The sequence below is a fragment of the Lissotriton helveticus genome, chromosome 8 (assembly GCF_964261635.1).
Source record: "Lissotriton helveticus chromosome 8, aLisHel1.1, whole genome shotgun sequence".
NCBI lineage: Eukaryota > Metazoa > Chordata > Amphibia > Caudata > Salamandridae > Lissotriton > Lissotriton helveticus.
This window is the reverse complement of record NC_136069.1, coordinates 926,431,304-926,455,623: the sequence shown is the minus strand read 5'-3', so window position 1 is coordinate 926,455,623 and position 24,320 is coordinate 926,431,304. Positions and strand designations below refer to the sequence as shown.

Genomic DNA, 24,320 nt, shown 5'->3' with positions numbered 1-24,320 from the left:
ATGCAATGCCATATTGCATGCTGAAAGCTCGCACCCCCCTCCATCGAACACAGTCAATTCCATATGGGGACTTTACTAGGGCGAGGAGGAATTGCAGTGAGGAGAGTGAATTTGACAAATGTCTGTGTGACATGAAACAGAGATTTGCGAAAAGAGGTTACAAACATGAGACTATAAATAAGTCAGCAAAGAGGATTGGTGAACTTAAAAGAGAAAAGACACTACTGACCAAGAACAGTAAGACTTCATCCAAACAGCCTATGAGACTCATCACTAATTACAATGAAATCAGTGTCATAATGAGACAAAGCTTCAATAAGCATTGGAAGACCTTACTTACAGACAAGACGCTTAATGAATGTATAACTACACGACCACAGATCACATTCAGGAGAGGCAAAACATTAAGAAACAGGCTAAGCCCCACGATGCCGCCATCTATCATTGCACCATACTGGCTCACCGCCCAAACTATAGGTTTTCACAAATGCGGCTGCTCCGGGGCGTTCAAAGGGGCTCTTAATGGAACTAAAGAATTCAGAGACTGGAAGGGACGCAAGTACAAAATCAACAGAAAAATCAATTGTAACACCAAATATGTTATATACAAACTAGAATGCACATGCAAGATGTACTATGTGGGAAGCACCATTAGAGCTCTCAAAGAACGCATCTTGGAACACGTCAGAGCAATGAGGAATGGAGATGCCAGGTACCCGATGGCCTCACACATAGCCACATGTGCGACACAAGGACCGACCAAAAAACTGTTCTTTTTTGGGATGGATGTCACTGACCCAAGCGTAAGAGGGGGTAACCGTGAATTGAAACTTAAAAGATTGGAAGCAACCTGGATTATGCATCTCCAATCAGTAAGACATGGTCTCAACATTGACCACGAACTACAATATTTCTTACGATCCTAACTCATCCATTATGTGTTCTGTCGAACTCCACCCATGCTTGTCTGAACCCCTTCTAATGCATAAAAGGAATGACCACACATAACTCTACCTCCTAGCTCTATACCCTTTGTATGCTATTTTTACTCATATTCATGCACCATAGATATACATCATTTTTAGATTGACCTAGCAACGGTGCCAGTTTGTATCAAGTTGTACTAATGTTCATGCACCAATGATGTACATAACTTATAGATTGACCAAGTAACCCTGTCATTATATATCGTATGAGTTTTTGAACATAACATATAACTGTTCTTCACTTTGTCACTCACTGTCTTGAATCTTTCTTTTATCCCCTCTTTGGAACTATATTCCTCTATCTTCGGTTTTTTAAGACTATCTTATGTATCCAGCCCGGGTAATTTCTGGCACTACTGTTCCCAGCCCATCACTCCTTCCACCTTTAAGCAGTTACCACTTTCAGATAAGCTTACTATGTCAGCCCCAGGTGTTGCTCTTTTTTCGCTTTCACTTTGGGCTTCATATTATGTTTTCTACAACTTCTGGTTCTCGGCTCCACGAGACCAGTTTACGTTCCAGTTTCACAGATGCACACTGCCCAGAACGGTTCGCGTTCTAGTTTTTTTGGGTTGATGCCTTTTTAGCATTTCCGCCCGGCGTCGTTTGTGTCCATTACCGGAAACACGAGACGCAAGAGACACACACCGCTACGGGAGCCCAGGTAAGCTGTTTCCTTGAAGAAGGCCACTCAATATTATCCCCATTAGGAGATTGTTTTTTGATGTCTCCTCACATTCCCCCCTTCTTTTAGATCTCCTTAGCATTTGGACCTACCCATCCTTTTGGCCACACTCATCAAATGACCCAATTTATCCACCTCAGACCGAGACCGGGTTGGAATTATCACCGGTCTCGCGGTGAGTACACAACCAGTCTGATTAGGGGCTTTTTCTCGTTCTCGCTTGTTGTACTTACTGATCCGGTCCTTTTATCATTATACCAGATACAGAACCACCCGTTTCCATTCTCCGTATAAACAGGTACGAAGGGCACAGCTTTTCCATCTCTATTTTGGTATACCCGTCACGCATGTTCTAGCCAGCTTTAAATTTATATTGCCCACATGATCCTTTATTACTTTCTCTGGCACACTCTTCTTTGCCAATTTTCCTTTCTTTTCAATCTCATCACACGCACTTGTTAATAACAATTTTTATCTTGTTCTATTGCCACGTATGTATTACAAGATGAGCTCTCAATGCATAACCATCCATTGTCATGAACCAGCATGCTGTCTTAGATTTTAATCGTATTCTATTGTGTTCCTTTTCACATAAGTATTATTAGAAAAGCTCCTAATGCATAACCGTCCATTGTGATCTATTAGTATACTGTCTTAGATTGTTTCGCTAAAGAAAATGAGGGGCATTTGTGGTTCCTCATCGGACCACTGGTAACATTATGTGGATAAGGCTCTTATTTCGGAAATGTTAGGTTTACCTTCTGCGTACCAGACAATTCTTATCACCTTCTGCGTACCAGACAATTCTTATCACCACTTGGAGAGCGTTTAATATCTTGCTGTCTTAGATCAATTCTATCCTAGAAATTGGGGGCATAATTCGATTAATCATCAGACCGCCGTTTACTTTTTGTTAAGGCTCATATTTCGGTAGTATCGGGCATGACCTTCAGCCTACCTGACATTTATTAATATTACTTTTAGACCAGTCACCTCCATCCTTTTATTGACTTAGTCATTATTTACCTTCGGTTAAAACTCCAAGAACTCTCATGTCCTATCAATTATGTTTCTATCTATATCTGGGGAACTAGCCAGGTTGGACTTTGATAATCCTTATATCCAAGGGAATGCTATGTAGCATGTTTTCTCTCACCCGTTTTCTCTCTCTGTGTATTTCTGCATATCAATTTTTCGTTTCGGAACTGTGTTTTATATTTACCTCACTACAATTATGATACAAATTAGTTCCTCGTTTAGACAGCGTAGAACCCGCATTTAAGAATTACAGTTGTTTCCATTTGTGTATATACATTGCACCACGCACCGTTTCGACTCGTGGTTTTGACATTTGTCACAAATCCACAAAACACGTTACTTAAGGTTTATTCTATGCTATAGATGTCACATCAATTATGTACTTTCGGCACTTAGGGTCTCCACGTTAGCATTGGTGGTTCTGAAAGTTTTTTCACTTAACTCACTAAATGTATTTGATTTTTGTGTTTTTCTTTGGCCATCTACTTCGGTCTATCTTTTTAGTTTGTTTCCATTTGTGTCCTTCCCAGCCCTGAAGAGTCACATCTTGACATGGTGTGACGAAACACGTGTCGGCTGATTTAATTTTCTGTTGTACTGATCAAGTTGAAATATATTGCATCTCACATGAAACAGTGGATGTCCACCTCCGTCATTTCTAATATGAACTATGGTTAATACGTTTGGTTTGACAGTTAACCCTCATTACACTACATACGTGTGCACAGGACTTTGAGAATTAAATATCCAGGACAGGCCCTCTATGTAGGCACTCTATGTTCCAATGCAGTGGTAGAAGCTTTGGCTCTAGTGGAATGAGCCTGAAGGACTTCAGAAAGTTGCTTGATTTGATTACTAGTTTCGTAAAGCTCTCAAATTTCCATGGGTGTCTTACCAGAAAAGTGCCAAATGAAACAGATTAATGGGCGATTGCTACAAGTTAATAAAGAGCCAGGTTTTCTAAAAGTCCACAGATTAGAACTGTCTTTTATTTTTAAAGAGAGTGTGTTCCAAAGTTTGGCTGTTCCTACAATAAAACTTCTTCCACCCCAGTGTGCTCTCTTCGCTCTGGGGACCATCAAGAGCTTACAATTAGGGGACCGTAGATTTCTACAAGGAGAATACCAGGAAAAACGATCTTTCAGATAATCCGGAGCAAGGCTGTGCATTGCCCTAATAGCTCAACAAAGATTTAAATGTGATCATGTAGTTTAGGCAGGCCATGGCACACAGATTGATACTTGGGGATATCCAGAAACATGCGTGCTGAAGCATTTTCTAATTGCTGCACCTTTTGGAAATATTGTTTTTGAATGCTTACATGTCGGGCATTTCGTAGGGTAATTTGGACAAGGCTAATGTAGTTACAAGTGTCTTTTGGAGGTTAGTGGAAAGAAGGGACTGATCTTACTGATCATGTTTAAAATGGCGAAGACTGCAGAGGCCAGTGCATTAATCTGATCATTCAAAGTAAGTCTGTCATCAAAGATGACACCCAAGTTCCTCACCTTTTTCACGGGCAATGGGAGGTTACCCAAAACCGTTGGCCACCAGCTAGGGGACCAGAAGGAGATGTTCTTGCCTAGGAGCAGATTATCTGTTTTACCAAAATTTACTTTTAGGCAATTGGTCCTCATCCTTTTATTTACCAGGATCATGCATGTTTTAAAACGTTTTGCTGTTTCTAGTAGATTGCTAGATACTGAAACAACTAGCTGAGTATCATGAATGAAAAGCCAAAGGATCTGATAAGTCAGGCCAGTGGGGTAACAAAGATTAAAGAGGGTAGGGCTCAACGAGGAGTCCTGCGGTACCCCACATGGCAGTCTTAATGGATATGAAGAGCGTGCTCCAATTTCCACACGCTGTACTTTATCAGATAGAAATGATTCAAGCAGCTTGGAGTCATGCTCTTTATCCCTAGTTAGATAGACGGTTGACCAAAGAATTATGGTTCACCGTATCGAAGGCCGCAGACAGGTCCATTAGGATCAGGGTGGCCTTCCCTCCTGTGTCAAGGATAGATCTTAATTCTCCAGAGGCCATAACAAGTGCGGTCTCTGTGCTCTATGCTTCTCGAAAACATATTGGGTTGAATCAAGAAGTTTGTTGGCATTTATAAAAGTCGTGAGTTCTACATTTAAAGCCTTTTCTAATACCTTTGAGGGAAATGGCAGTATAGAAATGGGTCTATAGCTGTTTGGTTCCATCGGATCTAGTTTTTTAAAATTATTATTATTATTAACAGGAGAAGAGAGGTTGTTTTCCAAACATCTGGGAATTGACTTGCTATGATCATTTCATTAAATATGTTGGTCAGTTGGTCACTGATAATTTCAGACGCAAGATAGACTATTCTACGAGGACAAGATCTAAAGGTGAGCCCGACTTAGCTATCTTCACTAGTTTTAGAATCTTCTCTTTATTCAAAGGAGAGAAGGACTCAAAAGTTTTAGGTGGGGAAGATATTTCAAAATCTGTTTCCACTGCTGCTGTTTTTGGATTAATATTGGTGAAAGTATTAAAGACTTCCTGCACCTTACCCTCAGATAAACTGAGCTACAGCACTCCAAGCTGTCATTGCTATTACAGGGCTCAGGTACTTTAGCTAAACTTTTTGCTGTCTGAAAATGTTGTTGGATAGAATACTCGGACTGTAGTATTTTATTTTAGAGAAATATTTTCTTTTCTTCCATAATTAATTTTTTACAGTCTATTATGGATTGTGAATAGTAATTATTCTCCTGTGGGTCATAATTAGCTCTCCATTGTCGTTCTTTCCTTCTACAAAGTTGTTTTTGTATTCTCAGGTTTTAATTGAACCAAGGTTCTGAGGGAGTTTATCGCCTATTAGACACACTTTTTTTTTTTTTTGTAAAACTTAGACACACTTTTTAAGGTGGTGAGCGGTTCTACTATTGCTCTGAACCGTGAGGATTAGTTACAGACTGCAGAGTAAATGTCTTATTTAATATTAGGCTTAGAGTTGAGAAGTGATTGTAATTCGAGAGGATTGATATTATTCCAAAAACGACCTTTGATTTCTTAACCATTACGTAGCAGATCTTTATGCAGAGAACAATTCAGTGAGAAATGGTCCATACCTGCATAGCCTTGCCCATTTTTGCAACAAGGAACCCTACGAAGAGCTGATGGTCCACCTGATGTTCCTTTAAGCAATCTGTGTAAAAGCTTGATATACTATTGGTGGGGTCTCTCTCACTCCTTTGAGGGATGAGGCAGTGTAAAGAATCCCGGAACGGTGATAGCCTGCTAGACACAAAAAGTTTATTCCACTTATTTTCAGAAAGGTAGCTCAAGTTCTCAACACCACCCTGTCTGGGAAGGACATTGAATAACACGGCTGGGCAAAAATAGCATGAAATTGGCTCATTACGAGCTGATGTGACGGCAGTCAGAAAGATCAGTTTTAGGATCAGAAGGCATGATGGTCAACTGTGCATTGGTTCAAAAGGGGCAGACACTAAAAAGCTAATTCAAGTTCCACTGTGCCATTACAAAAAGCTTTTCCAAACCTTTCAAAAATCTCACCACAAAAGGTGATTTAAACCAAGAAGACTGATCCAGCAACCCCAAAAAATTGAAAGGGCAGATAAATAACCCTTAACGCAAGTCCTTGCTGGGCCAGAGACAAAAGCAACAGTGAGACTTCAGAAAGCTTGGGTTGCAGAGAACTATATGGCGGATGCCGCACCAAGCCACAAATTTATCATCCAACGTAATCTACCTTCACATAGGGACACCTAACCGCCAAGATCACATCAACTACCTCAGGAGGGAGGTCAAATGAAATCAACTATCATCGCTCAAGTTCCATGCAAGGAGGTACAGGTTGCACAGGCCCAGATGCATGGGTATAGGAACCCGTCATGCAGTTGCAACAGAAGATTCAGGCAGATGCAGCAACTTGATTAGAGGACAGATAATCATGTACAGGAGTGCACATTAGTGGCCCATTCATGTGCCACTAAGAATACTTAGCCCAGTCGGTCTTGATCTTCTTCAAAACTTGAGGCATGGGGGAGTAAGGATCGGAAATCATACAGGAGTCCCATGATCCACTTTAGATGGTCTGCATCTCCAGGGGAAAAACCTCTTGGGTCAACCATGCGCACAAGTGTTGACATCATGCGTTCTCAGCGGTGGCGAAAAGATCGAGGCAGAGTGCTCCCCTTTGCTGGAAAATGCCTTGCACTACCTGTGTGTGCAACTGCCATTCATGGTCCACGGGGAGTAAACAACTGAGTTCACCCACAGTGGCATTTAAAGATCCCACCATGTGTTTTGCAACCAGAGAAATTCCCAGGCGGTCCAATCACTTCCAGTACCACGTGGCAGCGGTATTGTCTGTGAGCACCTGCACCAGCCTCCTTTGAATGGTGGGCAGTAAAGCCTTAAATGCCAAGAGAATCATCACCCACAACCTAAGCAGACTGATGTGGAGTCAGGCTTCTGCCAAAGACTTGTGATCTCAACTTCTCGCAGAAGTCTCGCTAGTCCAGGAGTGATGCATCCATCAACACATTTAATTTCTGGTGGTGTAAGAAGAGGTTCTGCTACTTACCTACTCACAGTCTACCAGCCACCACTGCATATCTATTGCCTCAGAAAACTAGATATAACCTAGCCTAGTGCTATGCCCACTGGGATTTTAGATCCATAATGATCCATAATTCAGTATCCATAATGTCCCTGATGAACTGTAGTGTCTGTGTAGGAATCTGGTGTGACTTTGGCAGGTTGATAGTGAAACCCAACTATGTTAAGTGGTTTGCCGTCATCTTTAGGTGGTCTTAACTGCCAGGGGCGAGTCGGTCTTCAAAAGCAAATGCTCAAGTTAGAAAAAGACTGGAACTCCCGATGTACAAATGTGTGCTGCAACCACTGAGATCACTTTCGTGAACACCCGAGTGGCACTGGTGATACCAAAAGACAGCACTGTGAACTAAAAGTGCTCCTGGCCCACTGTGAACAGAAGAAAGCACCTGTGGACCTGAAGAACAAGAATACGGAAATAAGCATCCCACACGTCCAACATTACCATTCAGTCTACAGGGACTAGGGCAGACAGGATGTAGGCTACTGTGCGCATCTTCAAATCATCCTTTGGCAGAAAGACATTGACACTGCAATCATCTAAAATAGGACGGCATGAGGAGTAGGAGAGTAACACCCAGATTCTACTTGAGAGGCCGGAACAGTCTCCAAGGCCTCCTTGTCCAAAAGGGTCTACATTCCCTGCTGCAAAATCGATATGTGGTCCTCCATGAACTGTCCCGATAGCGGTGCAAGGTGCAGGAGGGTAGGAAAAAATGGGGGGGGAGTAGCCCCGGACGACAATTTGGAGGACGCCGCACTTATTTGAAGTAACTGCTTCCCAGTCCTAGATGAAATGCCAGATTATGTCACCGACAGGGTGACTGTGTGTCGAAAATGACACACTAAAACGGTTTTGCATCAGCAACTGCCAGATGGGCGGAAGACTAAGCTGCACGTTGTTCCAAATGCCATGGGCATTGTCTCTGTGATCCACAGCCTCATTCACAAAAAGGCTGAGAAGATTGTTGTTCTGGCTGCATTGGCGATACTGAAAAACGCTGACATATCCTCAGAAAGGATGAAACTGTTGGTGGAAATATCTGATGAGGCAAAGAACGTGTTCCGATGTGACTCTCTTTAAATCGTTCCTCATCCAAGTTTGCTCTCTTGCACAAGAAGAGAGAGCCATCAAATTGCTAATCAAATATGGATGTCTAGGTATCCCACCAAGAAGCCCATAGACCTCATCCAGACGTAGCGCTGAAGCACCACACTCGTGCCAATCGCCCAACCAAAGCAATTGGTTATATTTAAGCTTGAACAGATCATGAATTTTGCTGCATCTCATCCACCCAGGAATAGTCTGTTTCACGGATGTCTGGAGGCCATCCAGAACTGCTGGCAGGATTTAGCCTACCGTATCCCACAATGCATGAGTGTATCAATTTAGAATGTGGCTGGCATTGACAGAACACAGGGCAAGGCTAACAGAAGAGAACATACACTTGCCAAAGGTCTCTATTCATTTGAATTCACAGTTGGGAGGAGTCATAGAAAAGGCGTTAGATATGGCCCTTTGAAAAAATATATTTGGTGTGCAAGGTTTAACAATCAAGACCTAAAGAAAAAAATGGGAAGGTATCAGGTTATGTTGAGTATTCCTACTCTACTTCACAGCAGCTTAAAGCCTTGTTGTTCTACACCAACGGCTAGAGTGTATCAGAGCAGCAGTGCAATTTTGCAGGATCAGAAATAGTGGGTGCTTCAAACATCGCTGTTGAAGAATACCCACTGCCAGGACTAAAACTTTTTTGAAATGTTACTTGCAATTTATCGACATGAAAGGCCTGCCAGTAATATTTTGCCTCCTTTTTAGAACAAGCCTACATATGAACATGTGGAATACTATTGGACACTAATTTGTTCACTGGGTGACTATTATTTAGCAACCATTGTATCCAACACCCACGTATAATGTTGTGACCTTTTCCAACTGGATACGGTAATTCACATTGTGCTCCCTCTATAGAAATCTATGGAATTCAGGCCTGTTCAATAGAAAAAATTACTTGCCTTCTGTAACATTTTTTCTTGGAGATAGTCTGTCTAACTCCGTTTCCTTACCTTGTTGATCTACCCAGGTTTCAGACTGGATCTCAAAACGTTCGCATCAACTTCAGCCTGCTGGCAGATGGTGCCATCAGCATCTGTCATGAAAGTTTGATACAGGTTCTGGACCTGATGACCCAGAGCCATATCTGGGTGCATTCCCTCTCTGCTAACATGAGCTGTCTGATACAGAACGTGGCTGACCAAATTGAGTTTAAACTAACTGTGTGCAAAAATGAACTTGGGATCTGATTATGTCCAAATGGAAGGCAGGCTGCTGGAGAGGACTTTGCAGTTAGATAGCTTAGCAACCAGAAAGAGCATTAGCAAACAGTAAGTAATTATTTTGATGGCTACGTCTAATCACAGACTTCTCACCTTCTGAATCAGTAGTAAAGCAATGCCCCCATCAAGGAGGTGTGTTTGAGGACTGGACTCACACTAGAGACCCCTGTAGGAATGAGCAAGCAGAATTACCCTTCCTGCAGATTGCAGATTCAATGCAGTAGTGCCCAGTAGAGAGGACAGATGTCCAAGTAGCTAACTGGCAGCCGTCCAAAAGAAGAACATCCAGACTCAAGACTATAGTGCTAGTGGCTTTCCGCATGGTGGAATGAGCACTCAGGACCTCAGGAAGGTCCTTTTTTGGCTTAAGCATAACACAGTTTGATATGGAGGGCTGTCTATCTCAACCAGGTAACGTTTGAACTACATTTCCTTTCTTTGAACCAGAAAACCTAGCATGCAAAATGTACAGGTTTTACCATTACATGCTCTGATTGATCAGAGGGAAGCACTGGTCTGTTGATTTGGCAATTACCATGTTTATTATGAATCCTGATAGCTATTTTTGCATTACACACACACGTTAGACTTCGATGCGCTATCCTGAGTGTCTGTATTCTTCTATATCTCTTTAAAATATTAAATGTACTTCAACTGACACACCATGTTGGGGAGGGTCACAAATGAACCTGTAAAATATAACAATGCTGGAGAACCTTAATAGGTATGTTAAAAAGTTACTCACCATCACAGTACTCCTTATTGCAATCAACACCGAAGCAAAAGGAACACAGAAGTTCCAACCAGTTTAGCCTCTGATCCTCTTTAGATGCATGTGGTTGACAAAATAACGTAGGGAGTGTAATGCACTGCTCCACATGCAAGGCATGACGCCACGTTTGGTAGCATCATGCATTTGAGGTAATCAGGTAGTATTAGAGGTTGAACTGACAAGGCTTGTACCTCACTGATGTAATGGGCAGAAAAACTCCTTTTTCAAGGTCATGAATCTCCAAGTACAGAAGTGGAGAGGCTCGAAAGAAGCACACATCAAAAAAGTTCAGAAGAATGAATAAAGTAGAGGGAAACATAAGTGAATATCATTGTAAGTAACCCATCATGAAAGGAGAATTGAATAATGGTGGCTAATCAGGCAAATGAGAAAGACCGAAAGAGCCAACAAGTAACCTTTAACTGTGCCCACAGAAAAACCTTGTTAATCCAAAGTGAATAAAAACAAAAGCACACTCAGACAGTTTTGCTTGAAAAGTATTAACCTGCTTCTCTTCAGATCAGGCTACAAACTATGCACAACTGCCGGAATACAGACTTGGTAGAGGGGAAGGAGGAAGGCAGAATGATATCCATCACCTCTGATGGCTGATCTAAATCTTTTAATTGGTTATGCTCAGTCTCAATTCATGTAAGTCTAGATTATGGGAGTTTGGATGTAGCACTCTCCCATGCTACAGGAACAGCAGATCCTCTTGAAGAGAAAACTAAAGTGGAGGGCATATGTTCAGGATCAGGAGTTCAGACTACCAGACCAATTGAATGAGCTGTGCTTGGTCCCACCTGGCTTTCTAAAGCAACTGCAGAGTCCGAGCCAGAGATGGGAATGTGTACAGCAAACCACACTCCCACCGGAGATAAATGCATCCAGTAGATATCCTAAAGAGGAAAATTCTATAATGCAAAGCAGGTGGCACTGAGCATTTATATGGTTGGCAAAAAGTCTACATGGGGTACACTCTACTGGGTGAAGATGCCCAGTTCCAACTTTGGGTGCAGATGCCCCTTGTGACATGTAAAAGGACGCCTTCTCAGTTTGTCTGCTCTGATGTTGAGCTATCCTGCTAGATGACTGAATGTCAGGGACATGCTATGAAGTGTCAGCAAGCACTATAGCCTCAATACCTCCTGACAGCCCGAATCTGTCCTGTTTGATGCAGTATCACATGGCGGTCATATTTTCAGTTAGTAAACACATCGGTCTGCCACTGATGGAAGGGAGAAAGGCCCTGAGAATCAACAGAATGGCACACAGCTCCAGAAGATTTAAATGATGGTGCTCTATGGCTAAGCACAGTTCTCTGATCTCTATGTCATCTCTACCACGACCTCTGGGACGGGAAAGAATGGTCTGCCACATGATAAGTTAGTGTCTGTAATCCACAGTTGTAGGTCCTGAGTCGCATCGCTGGAGTTGTGGATCCTTTCTGAAATGCAACCCCAATGCTGGCCCTACCAAAGGTGCAGGTTCCAATGAAGCTCCCACACAGGTGTAAGGAGCTAGCATGATGCATGATACAAGAAAATCAACTAGCTTCAGAACCAATAAAATTGGAACAGCAGCTCTCAATTGAAATATCAAGATCATAGCCTGAGATGTCCCAGTACTCAATGCAAAAGTGGAAAGCTCCACCATATTGAGAATAGCTCCAATAAAGAACAGTCTCTGCAAAGGTTAAAGATGAGACAGGTTGAGGCGAGCTTGCCTTAAACAGCCAGATGTCAAGGTACAGGAATACATCTATCCCATTCTGCAAAAATGGTCTGTGACTATCGCTATTACCTTCATAAAGACCAGAAGGGCCAAATTTAGGACAAAAAGCAGCATGGTAAACTGGGAATGGTCTGATCCCACTGATAAATGCACGTAATTCCCTTAGGACTGAAAAACTGGCACGAGAATGTACACATCCTGCCGGTCCAAGGGCATCATCCAACCTTTGCGGTCCAAGTCAGCAGAAACTATATGAGGGTCATATTGTAAACATTTGCTTCTTGAGGAACAAATTTAGCAATCTGAAGTCCTTCTCAAGTATCCACCCTTTCGGGGAGCCAGAAGTACTGTGAATAAGAAACCAATACTCACTCTGTCTCAGGCATAATCATGATTGTTGCCTTGGTGAGCAACAACACCACTTCCTTCGACAGGATACAGGAGAGTTCCACTGATGTCTGAGTGTTAAGGGTGGGAATGTGGGGTGGGCTGTCCAGAAAGGGAAGGGCAAACTAGAGGGCACTATGATCACAACAGATTGTACACCAGTAGGGCAGGCAATCATCAGACAATGTTGTATTTCACTCCCTGCAAAAAGAACAATTGATGGACAGAATGTAGCACAATGTCATACATTCACCCCAGTACAGAGATCTGGGCCTGAATCCATCGTTTTTTTGCTCACCATGCCATTTCAGTTTTGAACCTTCCCATATTCAAATCAGTCTTGAACCTGCGCCCAATGGGAAAAGTCCAGCACAAACTGCCAGGCCAGGTCCTCCCTGGACCGCAAACAAGCATCCTAGGACCAGTTTCAGGTTTTCATCCCTCATCAGCCAGGATAGCTTGACTCCAGTGGCATGAAGAGCACGGACCAGATGTCCACTCGGGGCGAATTAAAAGTGTTTGGAAGTACTGGCTGAACAAAGGGAGACAACAGACAGATGCTGTTGTTGCTGATTTCATCCTTAGGCTCTGCTTCTACCCTACTGTCAGGAAAAGCCTGCACGGCAAATGAATGGACAGATAAGGTTGCCGCAGAAGGATGGTGAAAACTCTAAAGAAGCCTCTTAACTCCCTGCACTGCTGGTGGAACTGCTGATCTCTGGGATAACAATCCCAAGGTGGGAGCTGTAGCTATGCTATTTTTCAAGTGCTCCAAATCAGCAATCATTCTTTCCAAAAAGCAAGGCTCCATCAAAGGGAAAGTCCATCATTGATGTCTAAGGGTCTCCAGCCCTCTGTAGCTCATACTTTTGCCACCGCCTTTCAGCATGTTGGAATGCAGCTGCATCCCTGGAGCCATTTCTTGCATTTTGCACGTCTTTACGCATGAGGCATTATGGGGAAACCTCCGCAATGCATGTTGGCCTATCACAGACACTACATGCAGGGAATCCCAGAATGTTTCTTGGCATTCAAGTACACCAACATATTAACAAAGGTTTTCAAAATGTCTGCTACTCCTGAATATATAGACATGGTCTAGATATTCCTTCTGACACATTTAGGAATGTTACGGTTTATTTTTGTATTTTACTTTAAATTTGCTTCCCAATTGAAGATGGCCGAAGCTATTTCAAATTATCTCATTTTCTGTTTTACACTAGTTAAAGGAAGTCCATTTTGGGTCTACTTGTAATACAATTCTATGTCAGGACTGAAGGCGAGGATTATGTCTCCATTCTTCACTTTAGCTTCAAGTAGCAGCCATTCAAAACAACAAGACTACATTTCCCATCAACCCTGGGGAAAACTGTAGTTGAACATAATGTCTAATCAGAACAGTCCTGGGTCCATCAATCGGGGTCCTCCAGTCTCCAGATAGTGGGCCCTCACTGGCCCTTCTCTCTCTTTCTCCGCTGCTGCGCAGCCGATTTAAGTGTTTTCCTCAATACTCTTTGATGTTTCTGGTTATTAGCCTTGTTTCATGGCGTATAGTTAGAAGTGGCTTGTTTTATTAGTGCGCTTAATGCTGCCTGGTGCCTTAGCTGTGGTATGTGTAACTATTCCCATCGTTTTCACTTATTGCTTTCCTTTACCATTCCCGTCGCTTATTGGCTGTCTTGCCCGTTTTTTCCACGATCTTTTCTGAGGCGGCGCAGGGGAATTCTTTTTACTCATTTTCATTACCCGCGATCCACCTCTAGATCGCGATTGGGACAAGTGCCGCCGCCGCGTCCTGCTGAGGGAGACGCGGGAGCTTTCCGCTCCTACGAGGCTCGTCTGGTGCACCCGCACTCCTCCGCCCGTCAGGGGGAGCGTGAGGAGTTTGAAACGGCGCGCACCTTCAAACCCTGAAAGGCTTGTGTGATGCGCCATAGGAGCCGGTTTTCTGGCCTGAGGAGGACACTTTATGTTGTATTCTTGCCGGGATCGGGCTGTCAACTGTACTTTGAGCAGCCAATCAGCGGTTTATTTACCACGCTCCACTGAGCTCTTTGGTGGAGACTGTATTCAGCTTGTTACGCCCGTTGGGTCCCGTATTTAGCTTCAGGCGCCTAGTGGGCACTTTGGTTCCAGGTCAGACCTTTTGCTTGTACCGGTCAGTCACCAGACGCATGTGCCCTGGGGTAACCCCCCTTTTTTGCCAAAAATTGCGGGTTTGTCTCGCCTTCATTCAGCCTTCCATAAGCTTGTGCTTGCCCAGCAAGTTCTGACTCCCAGAACCTATTATTATCACACAGCTCATCTACCCTGCTTTTCATTATGGATTTTGGTTATGATGATGATTCCCAAGGAGGGGAGAACACCCTGACAGACCTCCAATGGGTATGATAAGTTCTATGAGGCTGTGGATGCCTCCATTTATAAAGCAGTTGGATAGGCAATGTTTCCCCTTGAAGAGAGATTAACTAAGATTGATGAAGCGCTAGTGCGAGTGGCTAACCTCCCTATGGCACCAACTCTTCCAGCACCTCCCTCAATTCTCACTGCAGTGCCGACTCTCTCCCTTCCTCCCGCCAAACGCCCTCGGGATGGGGGAATGAACACCACGGCCTTCGACAGGCTCAAGAAGGCTTTCCTGGCTACACAGCTGAGTCCTCCGCAAGGGACCCCCCTTTCCATTCCTCAGGAAGCAGGTGATCAGAGCGACGAACCAGGCCCCTCTAGAATTTCCAACTCAGACTCCACTCTGGTTCCAGATGGGTCGTATATGTTCGATCCGGACAAAATCATTCACCTACGATCTTCCGACTGGGATCCAGCGGATAAGGTGGCAGAGTACGTAGCCTTACGCATCAGAAAGCCCCTGAAGAAGGAAGCCCGGAATTATCTTCGGGCAGAGTTCCCCCGCCCGTCTTTAGACAGCAAGGTAGCTGTCACACCAGAAATCGACATCCGCATGGCAACATTCCTCCAAAAATTCATGCGTGACCCAAAGAAAGGGATTGACAGATCCTGGCGGGTTTGTCAGGATAAACTTTTAGATGTCCTCGGCCCTTTGACAAAGATACTTGACATGGCGGAGGAAGCCAAGTCATCAGGCTCACTCATCTCTCCCGACTCACTTTCTGGATGGGCTCAGAGGGATATTGTTTTCCTCGGTAACGTAAACTGTGCCGTATCTACTGAGCGCCGTCGCTCTCTACTTATTGAACTGGGCCCCAAACTAGGGGATCTTGCAGATTCTGAAGCTTGGCGGGTGGCTCAAGGTGGATTGTTTGGCGACCCATTTGTAAAAGAATTGGGTAAATTTGTTAACACATTCACCTCCCTGGACAATCCACCATTAAAAAAGTTTTCCCCTGGTTTTCCGTGGGGCCGGCCATGCATGGCCCGCTCATCCGGCCGTGGTACCAACAACCAGCCTAGAGGGCAAGGCTCCTACAGAGGTCAATATCAGGACCAACAACGCTTTGGCAACTTCTACGCCACAAAAGGTAGATGCCGAAAGGGTCGAGGATATCAAGGAGCTGCATCCTCTTCCAACGGTGAGTGTCCTCCCTTTTCCCACTTAAGAATATGGGGGAGGCTGGGGAATTTTTTCCAGACCTGGACTTCTGTCACGGGGGATCAGTGGGTTCTGTAAACCGTTCAGGGTTTCCGTATAGAGTACCTGGGGGACCCCGTCCAGCGCACCAGAACCCGCCCTATCCAGTTTTCCGACCTCCCTCCTTTCCAAAGGAGAAAATGTGCCAGTGGTTCTCCATCCAAAGGATTTCATCAGCAATCTGTTTCTATTGGACAAAACCGATGGGGGCAAGTGCCCTGTCATCAACTTAAGCGATATCAACGAGTGGCTGGTTTACCGCCACTTCAAGATGGAGGGCATCCATCTTCTCAAGGATGTGCCGCATGAAGAAGACTAGACAGTTCACCTCAACCTAAAGAATGCCTACCTAGTGATTCCGACCCCCCCCCCCCACCCGTGGTTCCTCCAATTCACTTGGCGATGTCAAATGTTTGAATTTGCCTCCCTCCTGTTTGGTCTCTCTTCGGCCCCTTGGTGTTTTACGAAGGTCCTCAAGCCGGTGGTAGAGTGGTTGATAGCTCGAGGCATTCGGATGATCGTTTACCTCGACGATCTTTTGCTTATGGACGCTTGTCCACGTCATCTTCATCTGCATCTTCAGATGACAGTAAATCTTCTCCAGGGTCTGGGGTTTGTCATCAACGAAGCAAAATCAATGGTCTCTCACAGAGTCTGACGTTTCTGGGTTTTGTAATAGACTCAAGGTCCTCTACGCTCAGTCTCCCACTTTGGAAAGTCACAAAGATTTGCCACAGGTTGCGTCGTACCCTGGCCAAGAATCAGGTTTCCCTCAGGGATTTGGCAAGGTTAGTGGGCCTGCTTTCTGCCTCTATCCAGGTGATCTTTCCAGGCCCCCTTAATTATTGCGAGCTGCAACGACTCAAAGCGCATTACCTTCGGAAGGGGTGTCTTTACTCCTACAAGGTGACACTGTCAGAAGAAGTAAAGGAAGATATCCACTGGTGGCTCCAACACATGGAGGCCTGGAAAGGTCGAGCAATCTTCAGTTCCACTCCAGATTTAGTTATCGAATTGGACACCAGGACCTTAGGCTGGGGAGCCAGGTGCGTCGAGTTTTCTACCAGAGGATTGTGGTCTCCAGACAAACGCAAATTACATATCAACTATCTAGAGCTACTGGCGGGCTCTTTTGGGGTGCAGACTGGGACGCTAATACAGCCACTTGCTGCAACTTTGAGGACGGAGCATTTTTAAACTCTTTTACAACCCTTCACAGCAAGCCTACCTCTCGCGGTACCCGCTCCGCGGGTCACGCTTCGTGTGGGGTGCTCCAGGGATTACCAAGGATCTTTGCCGGTGTCCGTGTAAGGGTGAGTGACAGGCGGGGCTGCGAGCGAGTGCAGGCGCTGGGCAGGGACTACAGTTCCCAGGAGCGCCTGCCAGCCCCAAGTCAGAACACCTGGGCCGCTCTCCCTGTCTGCTCCTCCCCTTCCCCTGCACTTTAAAGACTCCTGTATTCGTGGATAAGACTGGGACGCTAATACAGCCACTTGCTGCAACTTTGAGGACGGAGCATTTTTAAACTCTTTTACAACCCTTCACAGCAAGCCTACCTCTCGCGGTACCCGCTCCGCGGGTCCCGCTTCGTGTGGGGTGCTCCAGGGATTACCAAGGATCTTTGCCGGTGTCCGTGTAAGGGTGAGTGACAGGCGGGGCTGCGAGCGAGTGCAGGCGCTGGGCAGGGACTACAGTTCCCAGGAGCGCCTGCCAGCCCCAAGTCAGAACACCTGGGCCGCTCTCCCTGTCTGCTCCTCCCCTTCTTCTCCTAACAGCCAAATACAAACAGTCATTACCGCTACGCGGAAGCGCGCGGGAGCGCCGGGAGAAGCCCGGGACAAGGGCGGGGCCGTCTGTGGCCGTCAGGGGCCGGCAGAGGCTGGGCTGGGCCCCCCCTCTGAAAAGGACATCTTAGGATCTGGCTTTGCTTGGTCAAACGATAAAATTATTTCACAGGATATTTTCTGGTTAATGTTGTACATCATCAATTGTTCCTAAGTGGACATTGTGAAGTTTTAATTGGGTATTATTTTTACTGTGAGTTTAATTGTTATTTATTTACCCCCCTTTTAATCTTTTTAAGAAATGTCGAGCTCCGGTCTTAATCCCCTTCCTGATCGTGTAAATACATCCATTCTTGGCCCCTTGGATAAATTTTTCGTCAAGGCAACTAAAGAAATTGACCGAGAGTTAGCTTTAGCTGAAAGAAGAGCGGAACGCCGCCTTTCAATTGAATTTTTAAAGAAGCAAGCTCCAGCCCCGAGTAAACCGAAATCCCCTGTTAGTATCGGAGAACAAACGGAGTTGGATGCGGAGCTATTTAATACTGATAGCATACCGTTAATTTTTCAAGAGGCCCCGATATCATCAAGGGTTTTGGATGAGGATGTAGATGGTATTATTGATTTGTCCCCAGTAACATCAGATAACCTTATTGATTTAAATACACCCCTTCCCCAGGAGTCTGATCCTCATACTTTTAGTAATATTTTACCTCCACCATTAAAGATACAAACCGAGGTTGTGACATTGCGTGTATCGCAGTCAAATACAAGAAATAGTGGAGCAGGTGATAACCCAAATGCTAAAACCATAATATCTTCACCAGCCAGGAAAAGAAGGAGGAAGGGAGGGAAAAGCAATAAAGGGTTTCTGAACCCATGGTTGCCCCAAGACGCCACAGTACCGAAAGAAACTGTATCACAACAGGTTGGGGATAAAGCTATAGATGCGGTACTCTCAAAACAAGGGGATGTAGATACTCAAAACAAAATTGCATTTAGAGAAGAAATGCTGGAGGCTATCGAAAGCCTTCTAAAAGCGTTTGTTCTTCCCCTAGTTGAACGACTTAAGAGGTTAGATGAAAAATTGGATCGCCTAGTACCGGATGTTACCATTCCATTGAATACAACTCAGAATATAAATACAACCTCAAACCAAGTTGGTAAACCTGAAAATGGCCGATTAAGTCAAACATGTTCCCCTAAAAAATGTGTCCCAGACCAATCTAATAAAGAACGCAGTATTCCAGTGGGTTCTATTGTTGGAACAGTCCCTAACTCTACAAATAAAACTAAACCGCCTTTGGTACTGACAAAGACGGGCCCAAGTAGGATTCCTGCAAATCAAACCCAACTTCCTAATAGAAGTAAGCCCAGCTATAAAAATATTGTAGATCTACCACCAGATTCTTTTAACTTTGTTATTATCCTAACGGGCGTTACCCCTGTTTCTGAGGGAGTAATTGAATCAAACACTAGTTTAAAAAATAAAGTGATTCATTGGTTAAGTTTAAATAGACCATTACCGTCACACTTGAATGGCGACATAGTCTCAGTCAGAAGATGCCATTGGGTGGGTATACGCCCCAAGGATATAGAGGGTGACCTGGTTATAGTTAACTTTCGGGATCACAGGGTGGTATCCTACATTAGCGATTGGTTTGTGAATACTGGCAATGGGGGAGTGTCAACTCGGAATTTAACGTATTTTTATCCACAAAATATGTTACCCCCTTTGAAAGAAATCCGATCTTGCCCTGGGTGGGATATGTCCTCCCAACTAAAATTTTTAAGGGAAAAACCGATCCCCAATAGAAACATTAACTATTTCCCACAGAGAAGTTACCGAGAGGCATACCCCAGGCCAAATGACTATCCTCCTACAAATCCAAAAGAATTTTGGAATGTTCCCCTGTTAAATATGTTCCACCCATTAACCCCTATGAGTCTCAATGATTGACTGTATCCTATTTCACCACTATTAATACCTATTTGTGATGTTACATCCACTTCTATCCCCCAGGATTATGTGAAATGTAATTTGTGTCTGGTGGGGGGTAGTGCGGAGGGTACAAGTATATCTATTGGGGCAGTGAAAGATCTGTGTATTGATCAAGGAATAGATGGAGGAGAGGAAGAACAACAAAATGAGCTTGCAGGGGGTGAACAGGCACATACTATAACTGTAAAAGAGCAGGATAGGATAGATAGGCCTGTGGAGTCTAGAGACTTTCGTTTAATATCTTGGAACATAGCTGGTTTCTGCCGCAGACAGGAAGATCCTGTTTGGTTGAATTATGTTGATTCTTTTGACATCGTCTGCCTACAGGAGACATGGTGTACGAAGGACCAGAGTATCGATGGGTTTGAAACGTTCAATGTCCCTGCAATACCATCACAATCAGGGAGAGCCAAGGGTGGGTTATTGACAGCAATTTCTGTAAGGCACAAATCAATGTGTGTGAATAAAGTGTTGGAATCACCTTGGTACCAGATAATTATGATTAAGGACCACTTTCCGTTAGATGTGCTCCTAATCAACTGGTACTATAATATCTTTGACCCTAATGACACTACAGTTATTGACACCCTACAAAAGGAAATAGCAAAATTGAGAAATAGTGTATTTCCTTTGGTAATCATATGGTTAGGTGACTATAACTGTGAGTTGTGTAAATTTAGTGGGTCTAGAGTGTGTGGCCTCTTGGATGTTGAAGACCAACCGATAGCCCACTTTAAACACTCTAAACAAGGAGAGGCCCTTAACAGTATTATCCTGAATAATGATCTGTGTGTGTTGGAAATGTCTAATTTCTCGGGGTCAGCTAATATTCCCACCTTTCAAGGTACAGGCGGCAGAATGACTACTATTGATTTTGTCATGGTCTCCAGGGAGTTCTCCCATTTTGTTAAAGATTTTAAAATTGAGGTGAACCCTGTTAGTGACCATAACCCCCTAATTTTGAGTTTTGATCTAGCGCCTGTGGATGAAATGCGCCAAGAACAGCCAATAGAATATAATCAAAACAAGGGTGTTACCGTAAGGTGGGATAAGCTAAATGTAAAGCAGTTAGAGATAGACATTTTTAAGGATAATTTAGATTCTATAGAAGCTTGTTTGACACCTATAGTTGACCCAATTAATACAGTAAAAAGCTTTGAGACCCTATTGAGAAATGTTGCCTTACGTCTTGTTAAGACGAGGGTTAGTAACCGCCATCAAGGCCCTAAATGGTTTGACGCTGAGTGCTCATCTGCTCAAACTTATTTAACAAAGGCTCTTCATCAAGATCCACGTGATAAGGATTTGGTCAGACTGGCAAGGAAGAAATATACTGATGCCATTCAAAAAAGGAAGAAAGATTTAAGAATAAAGGCTTGGGATGACCTAGATAAAGCCGTGGCTCTAAAAGACAATAGGCTCTTTTGGGAAATAATTAATAGACCCTTTTTAAAATCAGGGGAAGACAACACAATCAGGACACACATCCCTGAAAAATCATGGGTGGAGCACTACAATAAAATATTTAATCCCAAAGACATAGTCCATACTGTTACCTTAGGAGATGATGAATATGATGGCTCCAATATTGAATCAGTAAAAATATTTAGTGATTCATTAACAATTAAAGAAGTGGAGTCAGCTCTTACTAAGGGGGCGGCGTTAAAAGCCCCTGGGCCGGATGCCATCCCTTTAGATTTGTTCAAACATAATCCTAATGTCTGGTGTCCACTGCTTCTGAATGTCTTTAAGGCGGTAGTGTTGGGGTGTGTACCGTCTTCATGGACTGAGGCGGTTGTGGTGCCTATTTTTAAAAAAGGAGACAAGTCGAACCCAGGATGTTATAGGCCAATATCTCTGATAGATGCCTCCTGTAAATTAATGGGTAAAGTGATATTGGCACGCTTGGAAACCTGGGCAGAATCATCAGGGATTATTGTGGAGTCACAGTATGGGTTTAGAAGAGGGAAGGGCACTACTGAGCAGTGTCTGAATTTAGCACTGATTATGGGCAAGTACATGGGTGCCAAGAGAAGTTCAATCTGTTTGGCATTCATGGACTTGTCTAGTGCTTTCGACACTGTATGTAGAGAGAAATTGTGGTCCATGATGGAGGAAATGGGGTTTGAGGAGTCGTTGGTAATCTTGCTCCGTAGGTTGCATGCTGCTACAACGGTTAGGGTTAGATATGGTCCTGGAGGTGAAAAAACCAGGCATATCTTCTCTACTGAAGGAGTTCGCCAGGGTTGTATTTTAGCTCCCTTTTTATTTTTGGTTTACACAAACGGTTTAGAAAGTTTTTTGATTAAAACTGGTGCTGACTTTCCTAAGATCAATGGCAAAAAGGTCCCAATGTTGTCATATGCTGATGATACTGTGCTAATGACCCTTACTCCCAATAGCATGCAGACTTGTCTGAATGCTTTTGATTCATTTATGGGAAATTTAGATCTTGGGGTCAATTTTAGCAAATCCTTCACCATGATGTGTGGGCAAAAGAAGAATATGAAAACCCGCAACTTCAAGGTGAGGGATTTTGGCATAGACAAAGTTGATAATTTCAGTTATCTGGGTAACCTCTTTAATAAAAAACTGAACTGGGAACCGTTGCTGTTAAATCGGGCTCAGAAGGTTTCACAGTTAAATGAGGCCCTTTTTCGTTTTGCCAGTAAACTGGGACAACGACGCATTGCCGATATGATATCCCTGTACCAGGCTAAATGTGTCTCTGTTATAACATATGGTGCTGGTGTTTGGGGGTCACAGAATTGTAAAAAAATACAGATTGTGGAGAACAAATTTTTAAAACGCCTATTATGCGTTCCTTCGGGAACACCAAATTCCTTTTGTCATAATGAGGCTGGAATTGAGTTTGTTTGTGATACTATCCACATTGCACCCTTAGTATTATGGTCTAAAGTTTGGCAATCTGAAGATCTGAAATTGACGAAAGATATTCTCACAGATTGTCTTAAACTTGAGCATTTTGATGAAATCCCTTGGCTTCGATATGTGAGAGACACCTTTGATAAAATCGGGCTAGATATCATGTTTAAAAACCACGATATCTTGAAAAAGGACTCTAAGACTATCATTAAAAGAGCATATAGCCAAAAATTGGGATCTTTGGGTGGTAATGAACAGGTACTACGTGTCCAGGGAAAATTAGTGCGCCCTTTCTATTTAACATATATCCTGAAAATGCAAGGGCGCTTTTATTTAACTAGGTTTCGACTTGGAACCTTACATTTTCTTTTTGCTTTCCCAGAGCAGGGGGGTTGGAAGGCGACTCTACCCTGTTGTCCCTGTAATAACAAAGTGTCACAGAATACACTGCATTTAATTTTATTTTGTACCTTGTACAAAGATCCAAGAAATTCTTTTATTAAACCACTATTACTGTCCCTTGGATCGCCTTATTATAAAGAAGGCTATGAATATTTGTTATCACTATCCACGGAAAAAATCTGTAATGCTGTATTAAGCTTCATTAGAGTGGCACTTGCCATTAGAAACCGTTATTGATTTGTCTTATGTAAAATCAGAATTGTGTAACAATATATTATGATGTTTTTTCTTCTTTTTGGGAGTGTATTATGATTTTATGTTGTTATATTTTAACTTGCATACTTTTATGATTTCCTTTGAGAAATCGAAATAAAGTTATTTGAACGAACGAACGAACGGGTGCACTGTTGGACCAGGGATTCCATTCAATGGCCTGTACTCCTCAAGATGGACAACATCTCAGCAGTCCGGTACATCAATCATTGGGGGGGCTTCAGATACAAAGCCATGTCCGATCTAGCACCCAGCTTTTGGCAGTACTGCCTGTATCATGACGATGACGACAGAGTATCTTCCGGGTTGGGAGAACTTGGTGATTGGACACAGGCATCTTTCAGAGGTTGAACGTCCTTTGGGGACCTTTTTCAATCGACCTCTTTGCCTCGATCACCAAATGACTTGATTTTACAGTTGGAAGCCGGAGCCCTTAGCGGTGTCCCCAGATGCTTTCCTCCAGTATTGGAACCTGAAGTCAGGGTACGTATTCCCACCCTTTGCAATGCTTACCCAGATCACGGCTGAGACCAGGAGTCAGGGAGCGAACTTGGTAGTCCACTCCCCCCTGTGGAGATCCCAAGTGTGGTTTCCAGTTCTTCTGGAACTTTCCTGGTATTCTCCAATCCTACTGATACTTCTTTTGTTTAAATCGTTTTTATTAACCTTTTTCGTTTGTTTTTGCATATTTATCAGTAAAACATACAGTCAGAGCAGCACTCATGTAACTGGTGGAAAAAGGGGAGAAAATTAATTGCAAGTGGCAAGGCACATTTTGACTAATAGCAACATGACTGTTAGACGGGGACCTGG

At 43.6% G+C, this 24,320-nt stretch overlaps 1 protein-coding gene across 2 annotated transcripts in view; it reads right to left on the bottom strand.

Annotated features, from left to right (window-relative positions):
- The window catches only part of SENP7 (SUMO specific peptidase 7), a 1,147,653-nt gene that overhangs the window by 603,256 nt on the left and 520,077 nt on the right, over positions 1 to 24,320 (bottom strand). The window lies entirely within an intron of this gene.